The 22,428-nt window shown below is 49.5% G+C and overlaps 2 long non-coding RNA genes across 2 annotated transcripts in view; one reads left to right on the top strand and one right to left on the bottom strand.

Moving 5' to 3' along the window:
* The window catches only part of LOC135967298 (uncharacterized), a 122,843-nt gene extending 102,174 nt beyond the window's left edge, over positions 1-20,669 (top strand). The window contains exon 6 of the long non-coding RNA XR_012424000.1: positions 6,861-20,669. This is a non-coding gene — a long non-coding RNA (uncharacterized lncRNA). The remainder of the gene's footprint in view (positions 1-6,860) is intronic.
* The window catches only part of LOC135967297 (uncharacterized), a 130,894-nt gene that overhangs the window by 60,366 nt on the left and 48,100 nt on the right, over positions 1-22,428 (bottom strand). The gene's annotated exons all lie outside the window — the stretch shown is intronic.

Here is a 22,428-nt window from a genome sequence, read left to right on the forward strand (position 1 = left end):
GTGAGGTCCGGAGAGAAATGTAACCGGCATCATAGGGAAGGTGGACCCCAAAGCCCCACAACATTACTCCTGTACAGTGTGTTAACCAGCATGAAGTCTCCTCCACAATCAGAAGCCTGGTGTAGAGGAACGCTGCCCACTGGACCTGGGTGGACTCCAGATGCCGGCCGACCAGACAGCCCCACACTGGGACCCTGCCGGCAGCCCCGACTGGACAGAATGGCCTCATGAGTGTCCTTTCCTGCCACAGGCTGCAGACCCTGAGCCAGTCCTGGCTGTGACTGAGGCTGCGCATAAACGTCTGCGCCCAACAGCTCACCTTTGTACATGACACGCCCAGTCCACCTCATTTCAAATGTTACACTTGCCCCAAGGCGAACACGGATGTTACAGGTTAACTCACTGCATGTGTGCTAGACTTTCCCTGTAAGTGTTCAGACATTGCACAAACCGGATGAACAAACCCCACTTTCCCTGTAAACGTTCAGACATTCCTTGAGCCCGATGAACAACCCCGGAACGTGTAATGCCGCGGCCTCCTCCCCTCCTGAGGGGCGTGTGCTTACAGCTCCCCCAAGACCACATTTCCCAAAGCACAGAGTGTTACTCTGAAAATAAAACCTCCTTTTTCCTTCCTCTGTACATCTCGTGGTCGTGTTAACAACTATTGCTACAAATGCAGAGAAACGGGGTATCATCCGTGCTGGTCACCGAATTCCTAGCACCAAAGCTTCAAGGCCCCCCAGTCTGAAGGAAGCTTCTATCGCCCTAAAGCCAACTCTGGAGACGAAGGCCAAGCTGGGGAAACGCTGTGTCTCTGCAAATCCACGCCACGGGGCCCTCTGCAGTTGTGTGTAAGGAACTCTTGGTCTGTCCTGGGGTTTGGGGAAATCAGGATGCAAGCAGATACCGTACGCTCTGCCACGGGACCGTGAAGTCTGCGGAACCTCAGAGGAACACGGAGACAAATGGCTGCACGACTCCCACAGGCCGAGCCTCGATGGGCGTCCGTGTCAAGAACACAGACACGCCGGGAGGGGCAGCCGATGCAGGCAACGCCTGCAACTCCAGCAAGCAACAGCGTCTGAGTGTGGGGGTCTCTGGCCAGGCTCCACCACAACTGCCATATTCTGTGACAAAATTTTAAAAATAGGTTTTAACTAGTTATAACTCTAACTTGTTTTACACATAAACAGAACACAGGGTACCAACAGGCTCCAAAATACTTTGCCTAGAACCAAGTCTAGAATGCAGATGGATGCTGCTCCGAGTGTGAGGAGTCCCCTTGTAGTGCCATAAATCCTAGATCTAGGTGACTAAGTGCTCTTCCTAAACCAGACGGCACCATGAGGCTCTGAGGGCACCCTCTGTCCCCAGGCCAGTCCATCAGCCCCTGCAGAAGCTTCTAGAGTAAGAGCCTGTGGATTTGTATTGGACGGATGTAAACCAGGCAAAGTCACAGGGGCTCGTCCTGGAAGCCCATCCATTTACCCACTCATGCCGTGGAGAGCCCTGCCCCCAACTCCACACCCGCAATCACGCTCAACCACAAGAACTGGCTTCTAGGCCCTCAAGCTACTCCCTCTCGACCCCGGACAGACGCTTCTCAAACCATGAGGCCCAGAGTAGTCTTAACAGGTGGTCCCAGCAGAACTGGCCACTGCATGAATTGATATTTTGTGTGTGGGGGGGTGGTTGTTCTTCTGTCACTCAGGCACAGTGCACCATAAGTACAGTGGTGCTATCATGGTTCACTGCAGCCTCAACCTGCCAGGCTTGGGTCATCCTCCAGCCTTAGCTTCCCGAATAGCTGGGACCACAGGTGTACATCACCTGTCCTATTTAATTTTTTGTAGAGTCAGGGTCTTGCTATGTTGCCCAGGCTGGTCTGGAATTCCTGGGCTCAAAAGTGAACTGCCCAACTCAGCCTCCCAAGGTGTTGGGATGACAGGTGTGAGCCACTATGCCCAGCCTAGAATTGGTTTTTCTTAAACCTGAGTTTGACACATGAACCCCACTTACATAGATATCAGCACACTCTCACAGCTCGAGAGTTTTCCTGAATCTCGATTCTGTCCGTTCAAGGTCAATATCTAAGAAAGGGTCAGAACTGACCCTCCCTCAGTGAAGCCTAAGAGCAAATACAGCAGCATCTCAGTGTATGAGGAGACAAAGTAAGAAGGGTGGAAAATACACACTGAAATTCTAGTGCTAGAATCATAATCACCAACACTTTAAGAGGGAATCTGCTTTCCAAAATATGTAGCTGCTGGATTAATTTCAAAGTCACCAGATTCCACAGGCAGTAGCTCACAGGGGCACAGCTTTCTAAGGCCGCACAGCCCGGGACAGCGTAACAGCCTCAGGGCAAAGCAAACTAAACAAAGGCTTGGTTCTCTCAAGGACGAAGGTGCTCAAGTGTTTCCAAATAGATTCTTCTAAGTAAGTTAGATGCCTCCTACAACACTGTTTAGAGTGCCAGTGTATTCAGAAACATGAAGTTGAAACTACATCTCAGGACCCCAAAATCACTACGCTAAAGGGACGTCAAGGTGAGGAAGAGCTTAGACCAAACCTGCCTCCCATGCTCTTCCTAACAGAGACAGCTACTGGGGGTGGGGGGAAAAAGCCACGTACCTCCCTCACAACCGATCCACAAGGAAATTCCTCATGGACAGAGTACAGAACTCAAAGTCCCCATCTGCACACGGAGATAAATGCGGATCTAACTGCCTCCTCTGGAAAGATGCACCAGAAATGCATTTGTCTGATCTACCTGTGACCTGGAAATCCCTCCCCGCTTCGAGCCGTCCATCCTTCCTAGACTGAACCAACGTACGTCTCACATGTATTGATGTCTCACGTCTCCCTAAACTGTGTAAGACCAAGTTGTGCCCCAAACACCTTGGACACATGTCCAGGACCTCCTGAGGCTGCCGCAGTGTGTCCTCAACCCCTCCTAAGGCTGTGTCTATAACCTTGGGAAAATGAACTCTATGGACCGAGGAGTGTCGCAGAGATCCTTCTGGTTTACAGGAAGCATTCTCTCCTGCGAGTATATCAATGAAATCATGTGGAATTACAAAATGCCACTTTAGTAAAAGCCAAGGAATTAGGGTTCTATGTGCTTCAAAAAAAAAAAGTAACGTTCTATTTGTCAATGGACCATGAAGCCCACACCCCCTTTTGCAGTGAAGATGTCAAATGGGACGAGAGGCCCCTCCTGAGGATGCTACCCTCTGACCCCACTTCCCAGAGTCCAGTTTCCTGCTGCTCAGGGAACAGCAACCCCAGCTTCACGGGGCTCAGGCCTCCAAACCCAACTCCCACCCATGCTGGAGAATCACCCCAGGGACTAGCTAAGTGGCAGGTGCAACTCTCACCTCACCCCCTTAAAGGGGAAAAGGCACCTTCCCGCTCCTCTTCCTGCTGGTGGGAACAGGGGCAGGAGCTGGAGGATCAGGAGTCGGGCGGCAGAACGGAAGCAGCCTGGGTCCCTGCTAGTCAGAGTTGGCAAATGCCAACCATCCCCGACATTCACTTTGCAAATAAATCCTTCTCTTTTGTCAGGTCCCTGGTTATAAGTTTGCACCCGTAACTTAAAAAGAAAAAAAAAACTCAGATTAAAAAATCGGTGTTTGGCTGACAATATTTCAATTATCTTGGGGCCTTGGGTCAAATGATGGCAAAACAGGAAACTGAACGCTGTTATTCAGGAAACTACCTTCCAGCGCCGTCTACCCTCCCAGGCTGTCACCTTATGGTTGTTTGTCTGCTAGATGATTAACAATAACTGTTCTGAAAAACTAGGTGTACAGAACAGACAAGAAGTCAGCTCGGGTTGAGGGGAAGCAGGATAAGACCCCCTTCCCCGCAGGATGGTGGAAGAGGAGGAACCTTCAGCACCTGGGTTTTCAGGATGCTGGATCTCTGAGAGCATTTCTCACAGCTCAAGTACAGCCAGACCCTCCTCTGACACAGCCTGTTCAGGCGAAGGTGGGCACCTGCCCTAGAGACCCACAGCCCTGTGCGGGGCTCAGCTGGAGCTGAACTTGCCTCCCTTGGTAAGAGTCAGGGCCAGGGGTGGGGAGAGGAGAGAAGCAGCAGGCCTGAGGGCCACTGTGGAAACTCCATGCCGCGCTAACTCTCGTCTGATGTGCTCCGGCCAAAGCCACGCTTCTCGGAGGGAGTTTCCCTTCACACATCCGGAAATCACCAACACATAGTCTCCCCACAGAACAAATCCTTCCCTAGGAGGCAGACGCTTGGCTGTAACACGGGGTAATGAGGGCCGCGCCTTCGTGCCCACTCTGTAGTGTTTCCTGTTACCTATTTTACCTTAAGCTACAAATGATTCCCGTTTACACGGGACACAGTGACACAGACAGCAAAACACATAAGATTCAGTGTGGTCCCACACCCGTCACTGCTGACCTCAAGTGCTTTGTTCGTTTTGCTTCTAGAGTTTGTACTCTCTCCCGGGGTTCCAGGCCTGTGGATTCAACCAACCATAGATCAACATATTTTTAAATGTGTTTGTACTAAGCATTCAGACTTTATTATTCATTAAACAACTACTCGCATGGTATGTCCATGGTATAGCTGTTACGAGCAACCCTGACATGACTGTCTGCAGGAGGATGTGCATATGTCATATGCAAACACGATGCCATTTTATTGCAGGGACCTGAGTGCCCACAGACCTTGGATTCCATAGGCAGTCCTGCAGCCCACCCCCATGGGCACTGTGGAATGGCTATAATAGAAAATACGGAGGTTTTAAACAGTTATGTACTAAATCTAATCTTTTGTTAAGAAATTAACGTGTATCACTTGTATTATTTGGAAGTCCTTCCTGGCCCAGAGACTTGACATGTTCTTATCTTTTTGTCCACGGATCTAGCCATTCCAGTAAGCTTGTTGAACACAAATCAATTTTACAATTAAATTCTTACAAGAATCACACTCAATCTGTAAGCTGCTTTGGTTTTTAAAGTGAAATAAGCAATAGTTTTGCCAACCTGCTATATCATAGAATAACAGGATAAAGCAGCCCCATGACATGCAAAAACATGGGGTTCAAAGCTAACCAGTATAAAACACGTTACAAACCCCTAAATATGAAAACGTTTTACAGCAAAACAGATATTCCAGAAAAAAACAAGATGTTCAAAAAAGCCCTTTGCAGAAAAGCACTTTCCCCTTTATTTTTCACACGGTTTCCTGAAGCTTGTGTTTGGTGATGACCATGAACCAGAAGTAGCGTCCGCTGCAACTACTGTTACGGCAACACAGAATATTAAGGCAAAAAAAAAAAAAAAAAAAAAAAAGGCCGGGCGCGGTGGCTCAAGCCTGTAATCCCAGCACTTTGGGAGGCCAAGACGGGCGGATCACGAGGTCAGGAGATCGAGACCATCCTGGCTAACACGGTGAAACCCCATCTCTACTAAAAAAATACAAAAAAAAAAAAAAAAAAAAAACTAACCGGGCGAGGTGGCGGGCGCCTGTAGTCCCAGCTACTCGGGAGGCTGAGGCAGGAGAATGGCGTAAACCCAGGAGGCGGAGCTTGCAGTGAGCTGAGATCCGGCCACTGCACCCCAGCCTGGGCGACAGAGCGAGACTCCCTCTCAAAAAAAAAAAAAAAGGACACAGCATATTTCCTATTGATGAGAACAGGTAGAGTGTTATAAAATGAGTGTGGCCTAAAGTCAACAAATGTTCAAATTCTAGGTCTCCCGCAGACACTAGACGGTAACCGCCAAAGCTTATGTACCTGGCAACGTTCAAGGAGACCAAGTTCAGAGCTGTCACAATGCAGCACCATCCTCACGCGATTATCTCAGGCACGTTTGAGGGCAAGTGCCCCCGTCACAGTGGGAAAGCTGCCCAGCCCAGCACTTCCTGAGATCACAGACCTTCGCCTTCCCACGTCTTCAATAGTTCCTTTAGACCGGGAACCAGACAACAAAACCTAAAACACTTCCTCAAATCTCAAGACAGTCTTTAGAGCTCTTTTCCTTGCCCCTTCTCTTACTGAAAAAGCCTATTTTGTAAGCAACCTGTAGTGCTTCCCAGAGCTGGGGCGGGAGGAGAGCTGGTGTTGGGTAGACCGAGTTTCAAGCGTGGGGAGACCAGGAAGTTCTGGAGATGGATGCCGGTGATCGTGGCACCACAGTGTGAACACACTTAATGCCACAAAACCATACACTTAAAAATAGAGTGCTGTGTAAGTTTACCACAATCAAAAAACTGAGAAAAGTCATCTATAATTACTGTCTCCAATATCTTCCATCCTGTAAGTTACATTTGCTTTCGGAAATCCTCAGAGCAATCATGAAAAACTAATACCCTGTCGTCTCTGAAACGCAAAGTCGTTCAAGGGCTTTGGTTATAGGAAAGTAGCTGGAAAGCAAAGCGTCCGTTAGGCACAGCAGCCGTGATAGGACAAACACACGGTAGGAAGGTGGTGGTCATGCTACACACAGATGGGAAGGGTGTGGGGAGCCACAACACCTGATTCTTGGGAGGCACCTGGGCAGGAGCTGAGAATGTACCAAACACGTTCGATCATGCAATATTCACGGACCCCGAGTCCATCCACCACCGCTGACATCCACTGTGGCTGGGGTGTCCTCCCAGCCTGTGATGGCTCGCTCCTTCGATTAACTGCCTTGAATCTACTGGTTCCTCTCCTCATGGGCCTCTTTCCTGTCGTCTTCCTGTCATTTTTCTGTCAGCAAACACATTTCTTGTCATTTTCCTGAACTGACATGACATTTCCTGTCATTTTCCTGAACTGACATGACATTTCCCGTCATTTTCCTGAACTGACATGTCATTTCCTGTTATTTTCCTGTCAGCAAGCACATGCGTCCAGCCTGACCTTGCTGATGTGCTCCAGCGGCCCTGGACTCGAGCCGCACCGTTCCATCAGTGTGGCATTCGCGAGTTACCTCCTGGGAAATGCCAGGTGATGGTAACATCAACCAGGAGGCACAGCTGAGAAGCAGAACGCATGGTGCGGTGCCCAGAACGTCACGTCCTTGAACAGACGCTCCGTATCTTCTCCTCTCCTGCCAGAGCTTCGCTGTAGGAAGGCGGCCATTCCTCCAGTGCTGCTACTTCCAACACCGGGGAAAGCAAGCTTCAGAAATGAATGGTGTCAAAGAGGGAGGACCCACCAGCAGGGCTACCGGCAGCCAGACAACCGCAGCCCCAGCATTCCCCAGCCACCATGACTGACAGCCCAGGCTCCAGAAATGCACGGCTTCAACCTTAGGAGTAAAAACCCTCCCAATCCAACTATTATTTTCAACAATGGGATTGAGGAACGAGGTGTTCTAACCCTGCCTCTCTCGACAGCACAGATCATCAGATCCCAGTTCTTATAGGATTGGGGAGTGGGGTGGGGTGGGGTGGTTCCTAACCCTGCCCGCCTTCATAGAAAAGAACTTGGATATGATGACCTGTGCTAGATGAGCACTTTGCTTCTGCCACATGCAGTCATCCTCAGCACCAGGAAAAGTCAGAATCGTTGAGTGATGACACCAATACCAACACACGCCGTTCTGCGGCTCTGGTAACTGGCTGCACAGATACAACCCGATAGTGGTGAGGTCTAAAGACATCACCAGTCTTCCCAAGGATTGTGTTCCTGAATATTTTGCGTTTGGAATAACGGTCTTCTTTGCCAGGGCTGAGCCATGCTTCCCTCTCGCCTGTCCTCTGCTTTCACCAGCTTCGTGTGCGCTTCCGGACAAGTGTTTGTGCAGGTGCTATCACTTATGTCCACAGCGAGAATATACACAGACACCACACAGAAATGGGCAACCCCGTTAGGAGCTGTGCAGAGAGATCTAACTCATCCCATGTGCCAAATTCCTGTTGCCATGGAAATTAAAACTAACTAAACTAACGTTGCTATGATCTCATCTCTTACTGTACCACTAAAGATCATCCGGGTAAGAGGAATGTGCCTCTGCATAGCATTCAGCTCACATTTACATGTCGGTTTTTCCTGAATATGGTTATGTGAGATAGAAATCAGTAAGATGGGGTGTAACATACAGTATAGGATCGTTGTGTCTCCTAGCCTCAAACACTTCAAGATCCTCAGAAAATGAAGTTTAACTCTGGGGACGTGAGTTACATAGTAACTTGTTTTGGATACTATCATATCAACACCAAATAACTTCTTGAATTCCTTTTTAAATTGAAAAGCAATTTACAAAGCACAAAAGCCCCAATATTAAAGAATACAATTCAGTCTTTTTAGCATATTCTAAAAGCTGCACATCAACCACTAGTATGTAATTCCGGGACTTTTTCACCACAGGCCAAAGAAACCTTGAACCCATTAAGAGTCAGCACCTGGCTCCTTCCTTCTACCAGCCCCTGGCAATCACCAGCCAACTTCCTTTTCTCTGGATTTGCACATTCTGGACACCTGTTGTGAGGAGAATCGTACAGTGCATGACCTTTGGTGTGACCTTCGGTGCTGACATCTTTCACGTCTAAGGTGAGTGGAATCTCAGTGAGTGACCGGTTGACAGACACCTGGACTGTTTCTACTACTATGAATAATGCTGCTGTGAAGATTCAGGCATGACATACTTTTTGGGAAAATGTTTTCAGTTTTCTTGAGCATATGGCTAGGAGTGAAATTGCTGGGTCGTATGGTGATGTCATGCTTTTCTGAGGAACTGTCGGACTTTTCCAAATCAACTGCACCATTTTACTTCCCCTCCCACTAGCAATATATCAAGATTTCAGTTTTCCCCAATTCACCAACATGTCACTGTCCAATACTGGGGTTTTACCCACCCATCACGGTGGTTGTGAAGTGTTATTTCACGGTGGTTTTGATTTCCATTTCTAAGATGACGAATTCTGCTAAACATCTCATGTGCTTTTTAAGGCATTTATATGTCTTTCTTTGGAGAGTGTCTATTCAAATCCTTTGTCCATTTTTAAATTGGATTTTTATTAAGTTTTTGAATATATTCTTGATATCAGGTCCTTATCATGATAATGTATCCTGTTCTGTGGGTTGTCATTTTACTTTAATAGTATCCTCTGAATTGAACATTTTTAATTTTGATACCGTCTTTTTCCCTTCAGTTGCTTGTTATAGCTCTAGACGTCTCAGCCAAGGAAACATTGCCTAATCCAACCTAACAGTTTCTCCAGGATTCTCCCCTAAAGGTGTTATGAGCTGAACTGTCCCCCTCCCCCAAGATTCCATGTTAAAGTCACAACCCCAGAAACCCAAAATGTCACTGTATTTACATACAGGGCCTTTAACTTGGCAATTTAGGTCCCCTAAGATCTTAAAAGTAGGCCCTGATCCAGTATGACTGGTGTTCTTTTAAGAGAATTTAGACACAGTCCTCAGTGCTGCATACACGTAAGAGAAACCTGTGAGGACACAGAGAAGAAGCTGTCTACACAGCATGGGGTGAGGCCCCAGAGAATCCAACCCTGCCCTCACCTTGATCCCAGGCTTCCAGTCTCCAGAAAAAAGGAAATAAGACGCTATTGTCTAAGTCGCACGGTCGGTGGTGTCCGTTATGGTACCCAGCAGACTGACAGAATGGGTCTCAGTCAGCTCCTTACATTGGAACCATGTTGAGCTTTGCGCGTAGGGTGAGGAAAGGTCCAGTCCATACTTTTCTATGTGGATACCCCAGTTGTCCCAGCACCATTGAGTTGTGAAAGGAAAAAAGTAAAGCAACCCTTGCTGTCCTCTCTCCATCAACAGATTAGAAGATACACTGAAGAATCATGGACAATTTTGTCGGTTTAAGCCAGTGGTTTTCAAACTTTTGGGTCTCAGGAACCCTTTGCACTTTATTAAAGAGCACAAAAAAGCTTTCTCATCAGGCCGGGAGTGGTGGCTGCTCATGCCTGTAATCCCAGCACTTTGGGAGGCAGAGACAGGTGGATCACTTGAGGTCAGGAGTTCGAGACCGGCCTGGCCAACATGGTGAAACACCGTCTCTACTAAAATACAAAAATTAGCCTGGCATGGTGCTGAACACCTGTAGTACCGGCTACTAGGGAGGCTGAGGCAGGAGAATCGCTTGAACTCAGGAGGCAGAGGTTGAAGTGAGCTGAGGTCACACCACCGCACTCCGGCCTGCATGGCAGAGCAAGACTCCGTCTCAAAAAAAAAAAAAAAAAAAAAAAAAACATAATTTAGTTTCTTTTACAAGGATAAAGTCATTACATCTTAACACAGTGTTAAAGAAGAAACCATTTTCCAAAATAAGCAGCAGCGTGGCAACAGTTTGTGCTGCTGTGAAAACACCTAACATCTCTGCACCTCAGACAGCAGGATTCTCATGCCTGCATCTGCGTTCAGTGGGCTGCAGAGCCATGGCTGAAGTTTATGAAGAAAGTCCGACCCCATACTGATATACAATTAGGAAGCAGTATTTTCATTGTGTTTTCAGATCATTTTAGGTATTCTCTGCTGCCAAATGTAACAAGTGGCACTTCCGTACAGGCTGTCTGCAACACAGAGTCTGTGCTCTGGTCGACGGGCCTTTCTGCCCCAATTCCTTCTAAATCGACTGGTCCGTCTTGCACTTGAATGGCTTTTACCAGCACACGATTTTGTAATCACACATTGGTTAGAAAATACTGGTTCGGAGTTATGAGCGGCTTCCACATTTCATTATATGTCCAAAAAAAAAAAAAAAAAAAAAACCCCACATCAGTATCACCATTGATCACATGAGAAAGTGGTGGACACAAGATTTTTATGTTTTAATATTCGCTGGAAAGCTCAAATGTCTATCATTGGGAAAAATGTAAGGTACTTTCCTTGAGATGAAAGTCATTTTGTTCATTTTTCAGGCCACACCTGCAAATACCTCCATCTGCAGTGGCATCTTTTGTAAGTCATTCTTTATATAAAGGCGGCCGTTAGTGGAAGAAGTGGTTCTGCAGGTTCATAGTTCAGAGGCACCAGTGCTCTCCCAAGATAACCATAAAATCCGCAGAAGACGCACCTGTGCGCACTTCCTGTTTCTCACTCAGAACATTCCAGAAGGAACCCTGAATCCCAATGCCACAGCGGGACTGAAGTTTGCTCTCACCCTCACTATATAAACCCAGGGAGCTCCCCCAGCCCCCACCCCGAGGCCCCAGCCTTGGTCCTCTATCTGGTCTAGGGGGGCTCCTGCAGCTCCAGCCTAACAGGGAACAGAAGGCACCCACATGTCACAAAGCCCTCCCAAGGCCCAGCGAGCACTTCTGCTTATGTGCCAGCCAAGTGCGTTTGACAATTCTACAGCCAGCTGTACGGCAGGTAGCGAGGTACCCAGCAAATACTCAGGGCTCACGTTACTAAGGAAGGTGCACAGCGAGGTACCCAGCAAGTACTCAAGGCTCACGTTATGGAGGAGGAAACCAGGCAGATAGTGAGGTACCCAGCAGGGTTCACGTTACCGAATAGGAAAGGAGGGTGGAGACAAGGGGGCTGGAACAGTCTGTCATAAGCTTTAGCATTTACAAGGCTCGCTGAAGATTATCTGATTTGATCGTCACAACAGCTCACAAGATAGGAAGAGGCAAGACTATTTTCACTTCATAAAAAGAGATCCCGAGAACTGATGATGACCACGTGCTCTTCCCACAGGCTCCCAGAAATCCTCCTCAAATCATCTCTCAGTTGTATACATGTGATAATATCTCAGTCACGTCCCCTCTCTGCAGGGGAATTTTACTGCCGCCCTGCTGTTCCTTCGCACCCCTGCCCTCTCCTGCATTTCAGCCATGCCCACCATCCATGGGGAGTCTGCACCACCCCACCCCCGCTGCTGCTGATGGCTTGGGTCACGCTTACCTTTCATTACCACCTACAGGGACCTGTTCTTCCTTCAAATGCAGCTCAAACTCACTCATTGTGTGAAGCCTTTCTGTCATGTGTAAAATCAGTCTGTGGAACGCTTCATTTAGGAGGTGCTTATGTTGCCTCATTGGCTGTGATCAGGACCAAATTCTGAGCAAACCAGGTGGTCCCCTCTCCCCATCTCTGCTCCAGTGCACTTAAAACAAGGATTCCTGGAAGCATCTTTTTAGTCCAATTCATGCATGAGTCTGCCCCACACACTGCAGAAAAGCCCTGGTGGTCGGTGGTCAGGGCTCAAGGCCCCCCAGGTAGGTAAGGAGAGCTTAGTGCCCTCTCTGGAGTTGTCGCTCAGAGACCCACGGCTGGAAGGGAAGAAACTTGCATCCTGTGAAACACCTAGGCCCCGAGACCCACTCAGGAGTGGAAAACGGGGAAGGAGCCTTGAACAGACCCTCGGGAGGGCAGACAGTGGGAGCCACGGAGGCCACCAGGAAAGAGGGAGGCAGGCAGTGAGGCCACAGGTGATGTGGCCGGGAGGGAGGCGTTGTGACCAGAGGTGAGGTGGTGGGCGGATGACACGACGTGGTGTGGGGAGGAGATGTGGCCAGGGGCAATGTGGCCAGGGAAGGAGACACAGCTGGAAGGAAGTGAGAAGGGGGGTCTCCAGGCCCCAGACTGTGTCTGATTTATAGATGACATTTTACTTAAGATGTTATATCTAACTTTAAAGAAAAGTAGCAATTTCGAACCATTGTGTACATTTAAAGCACGGTACAAATTGAGCACATTTCCCAAACCAAAGAACAGGGCATTGAAGAAAAAATTCATTTAAGATCAGAAATAAAGAGATCCTACAGCTCTTCCAGTCCAATCCCCACCCTAACGTGAATGGGGGGAAAAGGAAGTAGATTCTAGTCAGTCAGCATTAAAGGCAAAACCGATCCACTTTACTTTCTAGACAGAAAACAAGAAGCTCATCAAGGAATCCCTACAAACAGTAGCTTTAGTAGTTCCCGAAATGCAAAATTCACCTACAAAGTAAATCATCTGCTAAGTGTGTATAGAGTAATTTTTTTCATTATTGCCTTCCTCATCTGCAGGGGCTTTTTTAGACCTTGTTTCCCCTTAATTGCCTCCAACACCCAGGAAATTTAAACCCCACAAGTAAACTGTGTCTCGATTCATGCCCAGCGTCCTTTGGAGCAGACAGTCCGTTGCTCTAAGACGTTCTTGTCACCTAAGCACCGAGTACAGCCTGAGAACGCACAACACGCACTCACACAAACTCAGACAGTCAACAGGTGAGATACGGCACATGAGGAGGAAGACAAGATAAATGAGCTTCACTGACACCCCAGATCCGACAAGAAATGACACACGCAGCCTGCTCTGGTGCAGGTGACTCCTGGAAAACAGCCAAGGACAGCATTTGGAGAAGCAGCACCGCAGGCCAGGAGGGTCTGGGGGCTTAAGAAGGGAGGGGCGCCCCGACCAGGTACTGGGGGATTCAGAAGGGAGGGGCTCCCCGACCAGGTGGCTGGGGGATTCAGAAGGGAGGGGTGCCCCGACCAGGTGCTGGGGCTTCAGAGGGGATTGGTGCCCCGATCACTTCCTGGGGGCTTCAGAGGCAAGGGGTACCCTGACCACGTGCTGGGACTTCAGACGAGAAGGCACCCCGACCGGGTCCTGGGGGCAGCAGGACAAGCCCAGGGTTCCGTCGTCACTTTTCACTCCCTACTCCCGAATCTCGCCCTGAAGTTGCAGCCAGTCCAGGTATTCATTTACCCATAAAATTAAGTATCTGTGAGTAACACAAGTCACTAATCCACACAGATCTGAGTCTACAGATACCTCCCAGAGACGCCACCATCCCTTCTGGTAGAAGAACAGCCCAGGGGCCCACGCTGCTAGGAAGGGAGACTGTCTCCAGCCTGACGCTGCAGAGTCCTCAACACAAAGTCTACCTTCTGGAACCATACCGTCTCCTACAGAGGCAACTAGGGGCATGTAGGGTTTTTTAAAATCTTTTTTTTTTCTTAAGACAGAGTCTCCCTCTGTCACCCAGGCTGGAGTGCAGTGGCTCGATCTCGGCTTGCTGCAACCTCTGCCTCTCGAGTTCAAGTGATTCTTCTGCCTCGGCCTCCCGAGTAGCTGGAATTACAGGCGCCTGTCACCGCGCCTGACTATTTTATTTATATTTTTAAGTACAGATGGGATTTCACCTTGTTGGCCAGGCTGGTCTTGAACACCTGACTTCACATGATCCACCCGCCTCGACCTCCCAAACTGCTGGGAATACACGCATGAGCCACGGTGCCCGGGCCATATAGCTATTTAAATTTGACCAAAATTAAATAAAATTAGAAGTTCTCATTTACACTTCAAGCATTCAGTTACCCACAGGCGGCCACTGACCAGAGGCTGGTAGAGATGTCACACTACACACTGCAGAAGGATCTAGGGACGAAATGGCTCTAAGATCATCTCAGAATCTTTATGTTGAAGCTACTGAAGTTTTACTCTGATTATTATAGACATCAGCATTCTCCCACTTAAAAATGTCAGTGCTATTGCAATGATCAGATCTGTGACTTCCCATCAGCTCTTCTCTTCCTGGATAGATAACTGTAGAGCATCTGCACTCTGCCTCCACACTAAGGGGTAGTAGAAGGCTCCGTGTAAAATCAGGGGGAGAAAAAAAAAATGAATCCCTAGTCCGCCTCCCACCCTACGATTTTGTGAAACTCCTCTTAATATGCACAATAACTGCCAGAGTTGCAATAAAGAAGCATCCCTTCACCAGGAAGCAGCAGGGAAGCAAGAGGAGGGAGATGCGAAGACCCTCCGTTCCCTCTGGGACCCCAGGCCCAGCCAGGACTGAGAAGGGCCGCATAGCCCGGCAGACCCGCACACCTGATGCAAACCATACACACGGCTTCCCTGGGCCTCGGTCCCCTGCTCTGCCCTCACTGGCCACTGTGGCTCTGGGTAGAGGCAGCTCCCTGAGCCCCAACACCCACAGCCAGTCCCCTCCTTGCAGGTCTCAGCTGTGCTCTCACTGCCTCCCTGACGCTTCTCATCATCCGCGTACCGTGTCCACTCTAACCCACAGCCCTTGCTACCGTCCACCCCACCACGGAGCCAAGCACACAGCAGGTGCCCAAGACGCCCCAGTGGGCGGGCATGCCAGGGTAGGGCTTGGAGTTCCAAGGGCCATGTCCCGCACACCACCACAAGTGCCGCGGAGGCTGTGGAAGGGGTCCAGGTTTCAGGCCTGTACTCAGCTTCTCCTGGCCCCCGAGGCCAAGAACCTAGCAAGGGAGCGCAGCCGGAAGCAGGGTCCCAAACCCCCTTCATGCTCCTCAAGAGGAAGGGGGCTTCGGGGCACAACCCCACGAGCGTCTTCCTCCTGCCAGGCTGCCTGTCACAGCCCCGACACCTTCACAGCAGGGAAACCCACTCCTGTGAGGAGAAAACCACCAAGTACAACAGGAGCCACGTCCCCCGCAGCGTCTGCTGAGCCCAATAGCGACAGCAGCAGCCGGGCCCCCACTCAGCACACACCGACTCCGAACCCGCCACGCACACCACAAGGCCGACCATCTTGAAGCTCAGCTTCCACTCGTCAGGGCCCTCTTCCAGGAGAGCTCGGCATGCCTATCTTCCCTGGGCTCACAGAAAGGAGTGGGACCCAACCCCGAGTGTGCACAAAGTTAAGCTCCCACTAGCTGTGCAGACAACCTCCCTAGCCCTGGACTGAGAAGGGGCCAAGCGCAAACAGCCATATTTTGCCCTCACAGGTACGGAATTCAGTCAGCTCTCTCAATGAAGTCGTGACAGGTCAACTCCAGGCTCCTCAGTGCTCTGGGGTTCACCTCGGGCCACTGCACCTTTGAAACGTGGCTGTGGACTCCTCTAGGGTGCTCACTTTCACGGCCCATTTCATTCAGACACTGCAGGCCCCTACCGTGGTGTCAATACCCAGGACACCCCTGCTGGCATCCTCTGAGATGCTGCTGCAGCTGCTGTGATCTGAGAACAGCCATGCACAGGCATCAAAGGGAGGACTTCTCAAGTCTCCTCCAGGGGCAGTGACTACAGCTTTGAAAGACGTTGCACTGAATCCTGGGTGAGCCTGGCTTGGTCCGCAATCTAATCCGGGTTGCTGGGGAGACACACTCTGTTGTAATTGACAGAGGCTGTGGGTGGCAGCTCTACCAAGACTGATAATTGCAACTAGTCTGAGATTTACTATCCATACTTTCTATTTGATGTTTCAAAGGAAAGCATCGTGAAGTTCCAGTAGCAAGGAATTTTCTACAATCTATCACATTAAGATACAGCAGAAATGTAGCTAAAATGTTCATAGGGTCTATGCAGAGGAAGAGATGGGTCTATTTCAGGAAAAGTGCTTGCTGGCTTTTTAGAAACATAGTGAAATCCCTGACAAGTAAAAGGTTGTTTATACTTTTTCTTTGGAACAGAGGGAAAGTTCTTTCTTATTATTTGAATACATTAACTATATTTAAGTGTTCTGGTAGACTGAGTATTAAATATTCAAAAGGAAGTAATTCTGTTCGGTCTATTTCATTCTTTAAATGTAGCTTTCAAAAACTGACAAATACCTGGCCGGGTGCAGTGGCTCACGCCTGTAATCCCAGCACTTTGGGAGGCCGAGGCTGGTGGATCACGAGGTCAGGAGATTGAGACCATCCTGGCTAACACGGTGAAGCCCTGACTCTACTAAAAACGCAAAAAATTAGCCTGGTGTGTTGGCGGACACCTGTGGCCCCAGCTACTCGAGAGACTGAGGCAGGAGAATGGCGTGAACCTGGGAGGTGGAGCTTGCACTGAGCCGAGATCACACCACTGCACTCCAGCCTGGGCGACAGAGCAAGACTCCATCTCAAAAAAGAAAAAATAAATAAAAAGTGGAAAACACCCCATATCTGCCCTGGCTCCGGCTATCTCCATGGAGTGGACAGAGCTTGAGAAAAGCTCACTGTGGAGGCGTAGAAGGCCAGGCCAGGCCGGGCCTTTGCTCAGCAGATGAGCAAGAGGGTCAGCCACCCTAGTGAAGAAGCCCATGTTTGCTATGTTACTGATGATACCCACATAAATTTCTATTTGCCTCCCACACAGACCTGGGATCTATGTTTGAGCAAGCGACTCATACCAACAGTCCCTCCATGCCATCATTTCCCTGACCTCCCCCAGAAAAGCCAGGCCAGGCAGCGTCCCCACACGGGCACTGGGGCCCAGGAAGATCCTGGTCCTGCCCCTCTTCTCTCTCGTCCCTGCAGCACCCTGGCTTGCTGTGGAAGCCCAGCAGTGCTGGCTGAACCCACGTTCACCTGGGGCATTCAGAAGAAGCCTCTGTGCAGAAATCAACTGGGAAGGAGGGCTGTGTGTGCTGGTGCTGGCAGGTCACTCCAATGGATTTGCAGAACTCGGTTTTCAACACAGGTGCGCCACCAAGTCCCTCAAGCCCTTTGTGAGCCTAGAGCCACAGAGCCATTTGCGGCATTCTCACAATCTCTAACAACCCTGCACAGAGGCCCTGTTTTTCCAAAGGACCATAAAATTTTCCGTGTAGACAAAGTTTGACATAATGAAATAAAGTGAAGTCACCACTTCTATTTTCTATTAATCCATTCATTCAAACAAGTATCTCTTCAGTATGTGCATCGAATACTGTGGAATTAGGATTTAGTCCATGCCTTCAAGAAATATACATCACAGAAGAAAAGGTATAGCTTGTAACTAACAGTGCTGAACAGGCAAGAAATAAACATCATAGAAGGAAAGGTAGAGCTTGTAACTAACGTCATAGAAGGAAAGGTGTAGCTTATAACTAACAGTGGTGAACAGGACAGAATTTCACAGGCTAATCAGGAGCCACTGAGGAGGAAGCCATGATTCACATCCACCTGCAGTAGATAAATGTTTCCCGGATAAAGTAACTTTTCTACAGTGATATCTGCTCCTTATTGTTTAATCCTGCTCGATAGGGTATTAAATTACCACTTTATGTGCTGCTTATATAAAATACATCATTGTCAGGGGAGGTTATAAAATAATACTTCACACAAGCTTGGGCTGTGAATGGTGTGAGGCAATGGGACGATGTGTTCCCGTGTTCTCGAGACGCAGAAGGGTCAAGACCCTGCTTCCCTTCTCCTCCCCACCGCCCTGTTCCCAGATGAGGGGTGGAGGCAATGCCGTCGGGCAGTCCTAGAGCTGGCTCCAGGGCCACGACACCACGCCCAGACTCTCTGTGCCCCATGTGACAAATACAGACTGTGGGGCAATCACCAATTTACCTGGCAGTGGGGAGAGTCCTTCGTCAAAAGCCTGTGCTTCCAGGAGCCAGGACAAAGCAGGAGCCCCTAGGAAAACAGTTTCGGGTGCTCCTGAAACCTGGGCAGAGTCACAGTCTGGCAGGAAGCACCAGTGATGCAGGTGTGCCCAAGACTGGGAGGATGGCCAGATGCCTGGAGACCAGACCGGCCTGCAGGAGATGACCACCTCTCTCTGGTTCATTAGAGATAGACAGTCTGGGCTTCACTTTTGTATGTGGAGTCTCACAGTACAGAAATATCACAAAGGGATTAGACTTCGTATACCCCAATTTTTTAAATTAAAAAAACACAATTATTTCAACTAATTCTAAATCCAACAAAGAAAAATAAATAAGTATATAAACGCATACCTCCAAAATGTAAACCACAATCTCTTTACCCATAGGAGACCCAAAATTTAGTTTACCTTTTCTTCAGTATTATCACTTTTTTTTAAAGCCATTACTGAGGTGTCTCCTCACCGCCCCATGAGGAGGTTCATGGGCTCTTCAGGGCTGTTTGCTGTTTCATCGTTTTTTAGATTTAAGGGCAGGATCATTTTCCCATACTTGCTTGCTTCCCTGATCACCAATTTTTCACAAGGACATCATTGTGCCTCAGAAAACCTAGTAACTGAACTTCATTAAAAGTGAAAACGATAGGGACATGTTGGCTGCTATGACAGCATCCTCAGTCACCGAATCTCCCTGGGGGACCCGACACACCCCCAATCTCCTTGGAACTCCAGCATGCAGGTATCGCTGTGGCGGACAGGACTGACCTACACTGGGGGGGCATGAAAGCAAAGAGAAGAGAAAGCAGGTGACTCATTTAGGAAACTTCGGTGATTCTCTCGAGTCACGTTTCTCAAGGTGTCAGGGGAGAGCCACATGCAGGGAACCTCCTTGGCCTGGCAGGTGGCAGACTCCTGGGACCCTCCTCAGACACGTTAATCAGAGAATCTAAAGGCGGGTAGACTCTGAAAAGTATCTGTAAAGGAAGGACGTAGCTCTGCTGTGACCCCACTACACATGGGGTCACGCAGGATGCTGCTTCCGGCGTCCAGTCTCCATTTCACTCTCCTGGGAGGAACACCCGTCAAGTCACAGAGCACGGTCTTCAGCGAACACCTTCCTGCGCGACCTCCACTGTTTCCCAGCCCTGCAGGAGTAGTCGCCGAGTAGGGGAAACAAGTCTTTGCTCCTGACCCGGCCACCTTGACGCTGGGCATAAGACCAGCACTGCTACGTCTCTGGGGAAAGGAGCGGCCCTGGGCAGGAATGCACTTGGCAGCCCCGGGGAGTGGCCAGGTGTGGACGACCAGGCCTCTGCCCGCAGACACGTCAGCACAGCATCCTGGAGCAGAACCTCCAGCCCAGCTGAGCCTACAGATGGCTGCAGCCCTGGACAGCATCTTCACAGTGACCCGGGGGACTGGGCCAGAGCCGCTCAGCAAGGCTGCCCTGAATTTGCAACCTGAAGAAGCTGTACAGTCGTACGTGTACTTTGCCTTAAGCCCCTAGTTTTGTGGTCACTTGTCACACAGCGACAGACAGTGGATGTGCACGGACTCCCAGGCCACGATGGCCTCTGCCGGCCTCACCCGGGCTGTCTCATCTGTTCCCGTGACATCACGTTTCTCAGAGCCAAAGGCTGCCAGGATCCCCTCTTTTCTTCACGACGTCGTTACAAGCTCACGATACAAACTGAAAGAAAACAATCTGTAAAATACAACGTATGACGCAATACAAGGGGAATGCCCAGGCACACACACACGCGAAACAGGCACAAGTGTGAAACAGGCACATGCACAAACAGATGTACATGCGTGAAACAGGTGCACGCGTGAAGGTGTACACTCGTCAAACAGGTGTACATACACACATGAAAGCACCCGACATGAAGGGCTGTCTTTGGGAGCCTAGTTTTTAGACATCTCCCTCACCCTTTTAACATCTGCACGATCACAAACACAGCACGCCACACTACTGAGGGGAAGCCCCAGCTTCTCATGGGGGCACATGAGGCTTTTTATTTATGCCACAGGTTGCATCACTACATTCTAGAACTGCAAGGCCCCCCACTGCCAGGACTGGGTCAGGTCCACCCTGTGCTCCAAGGACCAGGCCGCCTGCCAGCCCACACGGACCTGCCCCTCGGATGGTGCGGCTGCTTCTAAAACAGAGGCTCAGCCCCACCCAGAGACCTGCAGTACCTGTTATTAAATCAAGACTTGGCTGTGGGTAAACGTGAAGATTTTTATTAAACATGACTCTGGAACATTCAAAGGACCATAACTGAATGCTCCTTTCACAGCCACGGCGTGTCCAGACGCTCATGGAGAAGGCCAGGGCGTGGGAACCCACGGAGCCCCGACAAAGCAGACTCGGAGCTGAGTGGCGCAGTTAGCACCGATTTTGTTTGACACTTGCCTTTTATATTCAGAATAAAATAAAAAACAAGACGCAAAAGTAGCTCACATTCTATTTCAATTCTCTATTTTTGTAGTAACTGGGCCCCTTTCCCTCTGCTTTCCCAGCCAAGCGATAAATAGGCCCAGCTGGGATTTGTCAAAGTCTAGACCTCTGTTGTAGAGTAAGTGAGGAGGGTAGGGAGGGGAGCAGGAGTGGTGAGGAAGATTGGGGGACAGGGAGGGACAAAGGAAAGGAGAGAGAGAGAGAAACCCCCGAGGACTGGAGGCAGGAGGGATGCTCCCTGGCAGCCTCAGGTTCCCCATTCCAAGGTAACTGAGCTGGCATCACGCACGCGGTACCGTCATATGACTTGGCTGACACACGCCAGAATGACAACAAAATGCTTGAGGAGAAGACTAAGCACCAGCATCTTCAGATTAAGGTAGTGTCCCGGTTTCACGCTTGCCTTGTATGACATTGTATGAATTGTAAAGATAACGCATTTTCTTACCAGCCACGCTGTTCCCCAAATACTAACTATAACAAAGATCAGACAGCATCTGAGTACTGAGCGTGTGTTAAGCCCGGTGAGGTAGGCATCATTTACTTTGCTAGAGAAAGAAACAGGCTCTGAGAGAAACTTCCTGAGGCCAGGCAGCTGTCTCCAAACCCACCTCGTGCCTCCTGACCCTGAAGGTGGAGGACCCAAGTCATTCACGTCAATAATTTACCTACATGCATGTCAGATTGAGATTCAGCCCCCAGATCTAATCATCTCTATGCAGGAATGTGTCAGGAAGGTATACAATTCTATGAGTTCGACCTGGGGGAACAAAGGCAGGCACCCTCGACACAGACGTAGGGCGGAGGTGGGCGCCCAGCGCAGGAGCATGTCCAGCCCTGCCCAGTCACACAGCCACCCTGCCATGCCAGTGCAGGAGCCGCCACCGCCTCTCGGGGAAAAGCAGCTTCTCCTGCACAGGAATCTACCCCTGAAAGTGTGTTCCTGAGAAGGTGTGGACCAACATCTCAGAAATTAGACACCGTGTAACACGCTTATCTATACAGGCTGCCTATGTCAGGGAATCACCAATAATTCCCATCTCGCCATCAATTATTTCTGGTAAATACTGGTTATTCTAAGTTAACTGAGGCAACACAAGAACAATATAATGGAAATGTCAGAGTCAATCAGCTCCACCTGCTGAAGAGCTGGGACTAATGATGAAACCTAAGGAATCCTGGAGAACGCAGCAGGATCCCAGACCCCGCGGACCACCCCAGCCTCCTTCCACAGGAGAGTTAGTCGTGGGGCCAAGGAACGGCTTTCCAAGGAATCTCAGAGGATCTCAAGGTCTTGAAAGTTTAATGGGAATTGAATATTTGCATCTGAGTCACACGAACACATTAAAAGTAAAATTTCCTCTTTCCACTAGAATTATGAGCTTGCGGCGGCGACACTGGCTGTATCTCATGCTCGTGAGATGTTTGGGCACAGCCGTGCATCTCTGGTGAATCATTTATAATAATATGAAAGAAGTGCTTGGGCCCTCGATCCAGGACCACAGACCCCACCAACGAGGGTCTAAACAGGACAAGCCTCGGCCTGGAGAGGCTGGTGTCCGTGGGGGCTGGGAGGAGCACCAAGGAAACTCAGGGGCAAGCCCCACCCAAGCTCGGCATGTCCTACCCCACGCAGTCGACATCAGCCACAGGGATCTTTTGTTGTTTTTTGTTCAGGAAGGAACATATTAAAAAGCCCGGGGCCCAGGGCCTGGACTCCTCAAAGCTCTCCACAGAGCCGGGTTAATTGGCA

Source organism: Macaca fascicularis, chromosome 15 (assembly GCF_037993035.2).
Source record: "Macaca fascicularis isolate 582-1 chromosome 15, T2T-MFA8v1.1".
In the NCBI taxonomy this organism is placed as follows: Eukaryota; Metazoa; Chordata; class Mammalia; order Primates; family Cercopithecidae; genus Macaca; species Macaca fascicularis.